The sequence below is a fragment of the Physeter macrocephalus genome, chromosome 11 (genome assembly GCF_002837175.3).
Source record: "Physeter macrocephalus isolate SW-GA chromosome 11, ASM283717v5, whole genome shotgun sequence".
NCBI lineage: Eukaryota > Metazoa > Chordata > Mammalia > Artiodactyla > Physeteridae > Physeter > Physeter macrocephalus.
In genome coordinates, this window is record NC_041224.1 from 38,375,221 (window position 1) to 38,386,130 (window position 10,910).

Sequence of the window (10,910 nt, forward strand, 5' to 3'; positions counted from 1 at the left end):
AACCACTCTGCCAGACATGGTATATGTCATTTCCATATATGTTTTTGTACTTTCCTTTTTATATATACATCCCTAAACATTCTATTTTTTAAAAAAATTATATCAATGATATACGTCCATTTGCAACTTTCTTTTTCCATGCATTTTAATGTTTTTGAAGTTTATCCTTAAATTTATTTTAAATAAATGCATTCATATTAGCTGCTGTATATTATCAATTATTTGAATAACCCCAAGTTTATCTTTTCCCCCACTGTAATATTTTACTATTAAAAAGTGTTTTAATAAACAGTTTTGCCTCCTTCTGAGCCCATGTGAATGGTTATCTCTGGTAACCATAGATAAGCAACATAACCAGAGGTGGATTTGGATGGCAGTAGGATTTGTTTATCTTGAGCCTTATCCATATTGCCAAACTGCTTAATGTTTGCCAGACGCTAATACGTATAACGTGAGATAGATACTATTATCATCCCCATTTTACAGCTGAGAAAACTGAGACAGAGAGACTAATAACTTGCTCAAGACACACAGCTGGTAACTGGAAGAGCTTGGATTTAAACTTGGGCAATTTAGCTCTGGAGTCATGACCTTTAACACGCCATTCTGCCTGTAACAGATACCAACTATATTCTGATTTGGTTTTGACTGATACTATCTTATCCCACCTGCATACTTTCATCCTTTCTGTGACAACATGTTTAGGTATGTCTGTTATAGGTAGCATTTGACTGCAATATTTAAAAAAAATTTTTTAAATCCAATTTGAGAGTCACAGTCTTTTAACCAGTAAATTTAGCCTATTTACATTTACTGTGTATGTTGTATTTGGAAATATTTCTGTCATCTTATTTGTAATTTTTACTTGTCCTAATGTGTCTTTGCTTCTTTATTTCCCACTTTCCTACCTTCTATTAATTGATTGAATTTTATTTATTCCATGTTTTCTGTACACTGGTTCAGTAGTTTTACATTAAGTTCTACAATTTTTTCCTGTTCTATTAGTGGTTATCCATAAATTTTTTCTAATATACATTTTTTTACTTAACATTAAATGTATTTGACATCCCTTTTCTCCTCTGGAGAATACAGGTAATACTTAGAGAGCTTTAACACTGATCATTGCCCCTTCCATTTTACCTCTAAAATTAGTAATTGCTTTATACAGTTGATGTGTTTAGAATTAACTATATGTTTACCTCTTTCTTTTCTCTGGATTCACTTTCCTTCTCTCTGAAGGAGCTTCTTTAGTAGCTTTTACAATGAGGAGTGTGAATGACAAACTGTCTGAAATTATAAGTTTTTCTTTATTTCTGAATAATAGTTTATCTGGTAATAGAACTGTAAAACTATAAGTTATTTTTCCTTAGCACTTTAAGGATTTTATGCCTATGTCTTCTGATCTCTATTTTTATTCTTTAAAAATCTGTTTTTAGTTTTATCCTTTTCTAGGTAATTCACTCACCACCTTCCCATTTTAAGGTTTTCTTTTAGCTTCTGGTATTCTTCAATTTCAATATGATGTGTGTTGGTGTCTAAGGGTGAATTCATTTTTGTATGCCTTATTTGGAGTGTATGTTGCACTTTGGGAATTCAAGTTTTTAATTCTGGAGCATTCCCTAGACATTATCCCTTTGATTATTGACTTTCCACCATTTGTTCTTATCTTTTCTGGAACTCCTGTTAGACATTTGTTCAGACTTCTCCTTTGCTCTATGCCTTTTAACCTCAATCCCATATTTAAAAAATCTTTTTATTTCTCTGCACTGCATACTGCTAAATTCCCTTAGATATATCTTCCAGTTCACCAATTTTCTCTTCACTTATGTCTAATATGTTACTTGCTCTGTCCATTGTGATTTTTATTTCAATGATTATTTTTAATTTCTAGAAGTACTGTTTCATTCTTTACCAGATGCATATGTTCATTTTTTCACATCTTCTTTAATTTGGATTTCCAAAATGTTTAAATATGTTTACTTATTTAAAATATACTTATAGCTTTTTAAAGATTGTTTTCCATTTTGTGATGTTCTTGACGTTCTAATCCTCCTGATTATTTTGTGTCTGCTGACTGTTACTCACTGTTGTGTATTTCCTCTTGTGTGTTGTAATTTTTAAAAATAGCATTCAACGTTAGTGTGGCTCCTTTTCTCTTTGGGGCACCTTGATTGTTTGGAGCAGTTTTGCACTTGTTTTGCTTGTATCCAAGGATATCACCAACATAGACCTATCTGCACATTAATTTCTTAACTCAAGAGATCTTAAACCATCCAGCAACATAAATTGAGCCCTAACGTATTTAAGGCATCAGCCCTGTTTTACATTCTAAGCCCTGTTTTACATTTAACCAAGAGCCCAGGCAGAAGCTGACAAGTTTCCTTGCTTCCTGTGCTCATAAGCAGATTTTCCCTCTATTTCATACTCTCACTTACAGTTAGAGAATAGTCCTTAAAGGGTCCCATCTTTCTGCAGACATCTTTCCCACTCACCATCTCATGGAGGGCCACTTCTATTCTAACTTAGTAGAAACCTCCTGCCCCAGCTCCCCAAGAGCAGCTCCATTACCAGCTCTGTGATTTTCAATCCTTTCTCTGTTTCTGGCACCTGGACATTTACCTTGCTCTCTTGCAAGCTTAGCTGCACACATTAAGAAAAAAAATCATATTTTATCCAGCATTTCTAGGTGTTCATAATGGGAGGCTTGTCCCATTTTCTAAGCGTGCCTTCCTGCCAGATCTGGGAAATGCTTCATGTCTTGATTTCTTAATCAAGGGCTTTGCACTAGGGTTGAGCTCTGTGGGGATACATCTTGGCAAAGAGGAGCAAAGCCCCCTTCCCAACTCTATGCTGCCCTCTTTAGCAGCTTTGTGGAGGAAAACCGCCATTAAGAGAGAAAGGGGTCTCCTTTCAGTTTGAAATGTATTATAGGTGACACAAGGGGAGGTAGAAATTCCTATCCATAAATTTTAGATTCCTAGAGGAATGCCTTCCTTTTGTAGTTTCATTGAATCCAGAATTTCACTGAATCACAGTAGCATTCACCATCCTGGAAAAAAAGAAAATCCAAAACAACAAGCCAGGTCAGTATCTGGGCTGGAATTACACAAATGCTGCAGAGAAATGCTTTTTAACTGTGCTTTTCATTAGTGTAAAGTGAGAACATTGTGCCCACATTCCATCTTGGCCCATTATTTCAGCTTTGGAAAGATCAATATATCATGGCATATGGGAAAGCTTTAATAAGAACACTTCAGGGACTTCCCTGGTGGTGCTGTGGTTAAGAATCCGCCTGCCAATGCAGGGGACACAGGTTCGATCCCTGATCCAGGAAGATCACACATGCTGTGGAACAACTAAGCCCGTGTGCCACAACTACTGAGCCTGCACCCTAGAGCCCGAGAGCCAAAACTACTGAGCCCGCACCCTAGAGCCCGAGAGCCACAACTACTGAGCCCGCGTGCCACAGCTACTGAAGCCTGCTCGCCTAGAGCCCGTGCTCCGCAACAAGAGAAGCCCCGCTCACCGCAACTAGAGAAAGCCCACACACAGCAACGAAGACCCGATGCAGCCAAAAATTAATTAATTAATTAATTAATTAAATTTAAAATTTAAAAAAAGAAAGAACACTTCACAACCGAGTTTTGCTAATCCAGCTCAAGGTTGGTGTCATTTGTTCTCATCAGATTTTGGAGCTCTGGGCAGCAGGGAAGATGAAACCTTTAAGGGAGTTGGTGGAGATGAAATTCAGAGAGCTTGTCTTCTGTCCAAAGATTCATGCAACAATCCTGCAAGTTATATCCCTAATCGTGTCCTTTTCTTCTGCTCTGTTTTGGTCAACATCCAATGTCAAGGCTTTGAGCAGATAAAAATGCAGAAGGTCATGAAAAGGTGGACATTCACTTTAGCCTCGTACACTGAACAGCTACGTTTTTCATAGTTGGAGCATGACATGAGAAAGACACACAGTGTCATGAGGTAGTGGGAAAAAAATCCGGCATCCGTTTCCTGCCCTTCCCAAACCTACACACCACTGTGTGGTGGAAAGAGCCATGGATGCGGAGCTGGAAGAGCCTGGAGTGGTCCCCCTGGCTGTGTACGTGCAGGAGGCATTGCCGAGGAAGAGAATGTGGACCCCGGTCTGCGCATCCTGGGGGCGAGTGCCCACCTGAGCCTCAGGCCCGGTCCCTCCAGCACCTGCTCTGTTGGTGGTCCCAGGTCCCACAGAATCGAGTCCAGACGCCCAGCCCAGATTCAGAGCCCTGCCTTCTCTAAATGCCCCCTGCTTGCCCAGCTCCACAGTCAGACTCCGCCCCGCTGCACCTTCACGCCTCTGCCCTTTGCCCTGGAATCTGTCCTCTGTCTCCTTCCTCCAGACCATGAAACACTCTCTTCCTCCTCAGTCTTCGAGGCCTTTGCAGATGGTGCCTCCTCTGCGAAGCTGGCCTTTCCCTGTGGCTGGGATTCTTCTCACTCCCCCCGGGTCCCCAGCTTCTTGTTTATGCTTCTCTGGCACCTGACAGCCAGGACTGGCGTTTCTGCACAGACACTTGTGAAAATAGGCACGGTGTCAGAAGCCCTGCGTCCTGCGGCCGATTCTGCCAGTAACTCTCCATGTGGCTTTGAAAAATGATGGCCCTCGGCCCCGTTTTCCAGTTTGTAAAGGCGAGGGGCTTAGCCTGGGTGCTCACCGTGGTCCCTCGCACAGTGCCATGTACATACTGTTGCTCAGATGGTTTGTGAAGCTCCGAATGCCTGCAGAATCTTCAAGAAGACCCGAGGTAGTTTCCCGGGGTGGGCATCAGGTAGGTGACGAGGGGGGCCCGGTCTTAGAGTGACGTGTGATAAGGGGGCTGAGAGGACACCCCTGTTTATTCTGAGTGGATAATTCCAACCTCTGGCCTTCAGAACTTCCTCATGGAATCAGGTTATGAACTTTCCTCTTATTTAAAAAAGAGATGAATAAAGAACTCTGTGCACAACTTGTTCTTTTCCTCTTGAGGTGTAATCCAGAGAGGCAGTAACTCATGGGTTTAATGCGGATCCTTGAAAGCACATGATTGAGGACAGAGTTTTCTACAGTGGGAAACTAAAATTCCTTTTTTTTTTTTCAAATAAATTTATTTATTTTATTTATTTCTTTTTGGCTGTGTTGCTGTTCGTTGCTGCGTGTGGGCTTTCTCTAGTTGCGGTGAGTGGGGGCTACTCTTCGTTGTGGTGCGCGGGCTTCTCATTGCGGTGGCTTCTTTTGTTGCAGAGCACGGGCTCTAGGCGCGCGGGCTTCAGTAATTGTCGCATGCGGGCTCAGTAGTTGCGGCACACGGGCTTAGCTCCTCCGCAGCATGTGGGATCTTCCGGGACCAGGGCTCGAACCTGTGTCCCCTGCATTGGCAGATGGATTCTTAACCACTGCGCCACCAGGGAAGCCCCTAAAAGTCTTTGAAGAGGTTGAAAATGTGAAAACTAGGGAGGCCAGAATGCTGCTTTAGGCACAGGTGTGTCTTGCTCTCTCTGTAGAATGGAGTCATTTCCCCCAAATGCTCACGTAGTCCTACTTCCTAACCAGCAGGAGGCGCTGTGAGGCATAAACCCACGGAAACTACTAGATTTCCCACTGCCACCGCTGTTCCATGAGCGACTGCTGTCATTTGTGGAAGGGCTGTCATTGGGGGACACTTTATTAAGTGCTGTACATGAGCTTGTTAATTAACCCCATTGTTACAGGTGAGGAAAGTGAGGTTGGGGACTGTAGGTGACCTTCTGGAGGTCATGTAGCTAGTGAGGGCTGGAATCTGTGTGCCCATCTTCTCAACCTTTAGGTTGCACTGCCTCTTGCAAAACCCAGCCCTTTTAGCTAGTGAGGGCTGGAATCTGTGTGCCCATCTTCTCAACCTTTAGGTTGCACTGCCTCTTGCAAAACCCAGCCCTTTTACTTTTTTTTTTTTTTTTAAGCTCAGTCAACAGTTTACTCAGAAATTCGTTAAAGACTTGAAACCTTTTTCTAAAATTAATTTTTATTGGAGTATAGTTGCTTTACAGTGCTGTGTTAGTTTCTACTATACAGCAAAGTGAATCAGCTATACCTTTACATATATCCCCTCTTTTTTGGATTTCCTTCCCATTTAGGTCACCACAGAGCACTGAGTAGAGTTCCCTGTGCTTTACAGTTGGTTCTTATTAGTTATCCATTTTCTACACAGTGGGTGTATATATGTCAATCCCAATCTCCCAGTTCATTGCACCCCCCTTCCCCCCTTGGTAACCATAGGTTTGTTCTCTACATCTGTGTCTCTCTTTCTGCTTTACAAATAAGTTCATCTGTATCATTTTTCTAGATTCCACATATAAGTGATATTATACAATATTTGTTTTTCTTTTTCTGGCTTACTTCACTCTGTATGACAACCTCTAGGTCCATCCACATCTCTGTAAATGGCACAGTTTCATTCCTTTTAATGCCAGCCCCTTTACTTTCTAAATGGGGTTTCTCAATCCCTCAGTCTGAAACCCCACGCTTCAGAAATACCTGGGTGGCTTTAACAACTCCCGAGATTCTGGACTCTTCCCAGGAATTCTGATTTAATTGGTCGGTCTGGGGTTGGGGGGCCAGATCTCAATATGTTTTAAACCATCTGAGGCCAGTCTTTCCTGTGTGAGAAACACTATTACCAAGGCGCGGACAGAGACCCGCTGAGCACCGAAAAGGAAGCAACTGATTCCAACTGAGATCAGTGAGAGGTTGGGGAAAAGCAAGGCTGTTGGAGGTGGGCCCTGGAAGGGAAGCAAGGTTCCCGGGGTGTGGGCAGTGAGAGGGCACAGGCCCCCCTGGGGGAAATGCAGAGTGGACATAGGAGATACAGGCAGGGGAGGCCTGGGCTGTGGGGACTGAGCTGGGCGGGCGGTTGGGGGCCACTAGGGTCCTGATGAGGTCCTGATGGGTCTGAATTCCAGAAGCCCAGCTGCTCACGGGCTCCCCAGGCCAGACTTCCTGCCCCTGGGGGTGCATGCACGTTACTCAGCAGGTGGCCCCCGAGTGCGGGCTGGGGTGGGACCCTGACAGCCACCTCTCAGCGCCTTAACGGGGGGGCGGGGGGGCGTGTGTGAACTGTGGCCGAGAGCTGTGTGTGTGAGGGTATGAGTGTGTGTGTGCGTGGGCGTCGCTGTGTGTACACACACATGCACATTCCACGGCAGGTTCACTGAGCCCCCAGAGCTTTCGTGCTAATGTTCCTTCCTTGCCCTTTTGTCACTGAGAAGAGAACCTGGGCTTTGGCCTTCTCCAGATTCGGCTTCAGGTCCTCCTCCTCCGTGTTATCCCTCGGGCCTCATTTTCCTCACGCCTCCAGCAGAGGGTGCAGAGTGGTGGTGCCTCCCTCTCCAGGCTGTTGCGGACATTTCCTGTAAAGCCCCGGTGCATTGTTTCATGTGTTTGTTGGCCACCTGTATGTCTTCTTTGGAGAAATGTCTGTTTAGGTCTTCTGCCCATTTTTGGATTGGGTTGTTTGTTTTTTTGATATTGCTGGGCTGCAATCAAGGACTGTGGTCATCTAAAGGTTTGACTTGGGGGATATCCACTTCTACTGATTATTTTTGCAGGCCTCAGATTCTTGCTGACTCTTGGCAAGAGTCATCTGTTCCTTGCCTCATGAGCCTCCCTACAGGGCAGCTTACAACATGGCAACCGGCTCCCCTTCAGAGCAAGCAAAAGAGATAGTGCAAGAGGGTGAGACAAGAGACACAGACTTTATAACCTAATCTCCAATGTGACATATTTTTTCTGTATTGTATTTGTATCAATCATTAGGTCTAGTCCACACTCAATTTACTCAGCCATAAAAAGAAACGAAATTGAGTTATTTGTAGTGAGGTGGATGGACCTAGAGTCTGTCATACAGAGTGAAGTAAGTCAGAAAGAGAAAAACAAATACCGTATGCTAACACATATATGTGGAATCTAAAAATCAAACAAAAAAATGATCATGAAGAACCTAGGGGCAAGACGGGAATAAAGACGCAGACCTACTAGAGCATGGACTTGAGGATACGGGGAGGGGGAAGGGTAAGCTGTGACAAAGTGAGAGAGTGGCATGGACATATATACACTACCAAATGTAAAATAGATAGCTAGTGGGAAGCGGCCGCGCAGCACAGGGAGATCAACTCCGTGCTTTGTGACCACCTAGAGGGGTGGGCTAGGGAGGGTGGGAGGGAGGGAGACGCAAGAGGGAAGAGATATGGGAACATATGTATATATATAACTGATTCACTTTGTTATAAAGCAGAAACTAACACACCATTGTAAAGCAGTTATACCCCAATAAAGATGTTAAAAAAACAAAAAAACCCACATCTCTTTCACTTATGGAAATATTCTAAAGTAAAAACAAATATTAAACAACAAATTAAAAAATAATTGTCCCATTATAATTGAGATAAGAATATAAAACAGGAAAAAGATGCTAAGGATATTCATTTTTGAATGAAGACATATCTATAATATAATTTGATGAGCACTATAATCAAGGAACGTTCAAAGTGCTTCACAAACAAAGATGATGGAAAGATTTGTTCTAACTAAACAGAGAGGGTAAACCTGAGATTTCATGGAGTAGCTGACATTCTGACCTAATTTGTATAGCTGATTCACTTTGTTATAAAGCAGAAACTAACACACCATTGTAAAGCAGTTATACTCCAATAAAGATACTAAAAAAAAAAAAGCCCCCAGTACACAGGAGGTGGTCAGGCTGCACTGCCTGTCCTACTCAGCCTGCCCCCTCCACCAGTTCACACCTGTCACTTGCGGCAATGCTTTTGCTCCTCCTGGCATGAGACGCAGCCTGCTGCCCCTCCCACAGCATATCCTCATCCCGGGCTGTGGTCTACTGGGGTCCTAGCCCAATGGCAGACCCCAGGCAACTCAAGTTCCCTCTCCTTTCCTCGGTTTCCTCATCTGTGAAAAGGGAGTGCTCTTCTCACACCACAGAGCTGTTTGTGTGGCCAGAAGAGGTAGCTGCCGGGGGCTGCGTGCTACAGGCCGGATCCTGTTACCCTGTCACAGAGCCAAGAACTCTGCTTTTTCCTTTGAGCCTCTCTTTTGCTCCTTAGTCCTCTATGGCTTTCATTGGCATATTGTGGAAGATCTACATGGAGTTTCTCTATGGTGATTAATCATCACGTGCACACACACCAGGCATGTGGCCACGTGCCCATTTGCACAGGGGCACCTGCCTACCTTCCCGGCCGTTCATTATCCCCTCAATTTCAGTCTTGATAGGAAATGACTCAGGTTTAGCAGATCACTTGTGTTTCCTTTATTCACTTCAGGAGACACTGGGCCTTGGTTTTCCAAGTTCTTTTTTGACCTGGGATTAATACAGTTTTAGCCACACAAAGTAGAATAGAAAGTTGAGACAGTCTCGCGGGAAAGTGGGGTCTTGGGTTTTTGCGGAGGCCCACGGGGCTGGGCTGCAAATCCAGCTCTGATGATTCTAGTTGAGCCTAGTTGCTGCTTTCGGTGATCCGTGCCTGTTTCCTCATCTGTTGGAGAGTAATAGTGAAAGAATCCTCCTAAGGTTGTTATAAGAATTCTAGAAAAGAGTATCTCTGAAAGTGCTTTGTGTCACCAAACTATCAAATATGATGTACGTGAGTGGTAGTTGCTCTTGCCTCAATTACATTCATTTGTCCTCCACTCTGGTTTCTGTGCCTATTTATTTCCTTGCAGATCAAGCGTGGCGGGTTGTCCCCACCTTTAACAAACCAGAACATCCTGACATGCAGTGCTTCTATCGCACGGGTTGGGCGGCTGGGGCAGGGCAGGGAGAGCTGCGTGGGGAGACGTGGGTTTTCTGTGACTTGTTCTGGGCAGGAACAGAGCCTCTCAGGGCTTCATTGCCTTTTCCATACAAGAAAATCCAAACCACTGGTCTCTGCATGTCCCCGCAGACGTTCGTGGAGAGAGCTCACTAATGTGTATAGATGGCCATTGGGAGCACTGCCCTCAGGGTGGACAGAGACCCCATGGTCCAGAGCAACTGAAATTTAACCGCCCCCCGCCCCGCCCCACAGACACTGTTTCCCTAGAAAATAGGCTGGCTGTGTCTGGGCTGAGTCAAATTTAAAATCAGTAAGTCAATCGTCAAAATGCCTTTTCTAAGCAGGGTGTGACTGGGGAGGGTAACGTGTGTGATTTGCTGTTTCCTTGTAAATCTCAGAACCTGGGTCCATATTTATCCATGAGGAGCTTTACTTTCTCTTAAGCTTTGTTAAGCTTTCGGTTTGATGTTTTTCATTTTTCCATCCAAGATATGTTAATGTAGATTTTTCTTCCCATTTCAAAATAAGGTTATTTATTGTTTGGTGATTACAAAATAATACGTGGTCATGGTAGGGATTTTGGAAAAGAAGGGAAATTATAAAGAAAATATTAGAGTTACCTGTAAAAGATAAGAACTGTGGTTGAATGGGAAGGGGCAAGGGGAACGTTCTAGATCTTTGTAGAGGTTTTGCTTATAACACAGGCATATACATTTGTCACAACTTCAGCAAATAGACACAAGTTTTGTGCACTTCATTGTATGTAAATCTTATATTAAAAGAGAAACTGTAAACAATTATTGGACTTGGGTTAATTATATGCATGGTGAAATCTTTAGTGGGAGGTGTACCAATGTCTGCAATTTAGTTTGAAGTGCTTTAAAAAAAAAAGATGGGGCTTCCCTGGTGGCGCAGTGGTTGAGAGTCCGCCTGCCGATGCAGGGGACACGGGTTCGTGCCCCGGTCCGGGAAGATCCCACATGCCGCGGAGCGGCTGGGCCCGTGAGCCATGGCCGCTGAGCCTGTGCGTCCGGAGCCTGTGCTCCACAACGGGAGAGGCCACAACAGTGAGAGGCCCGCGTACCACAAAA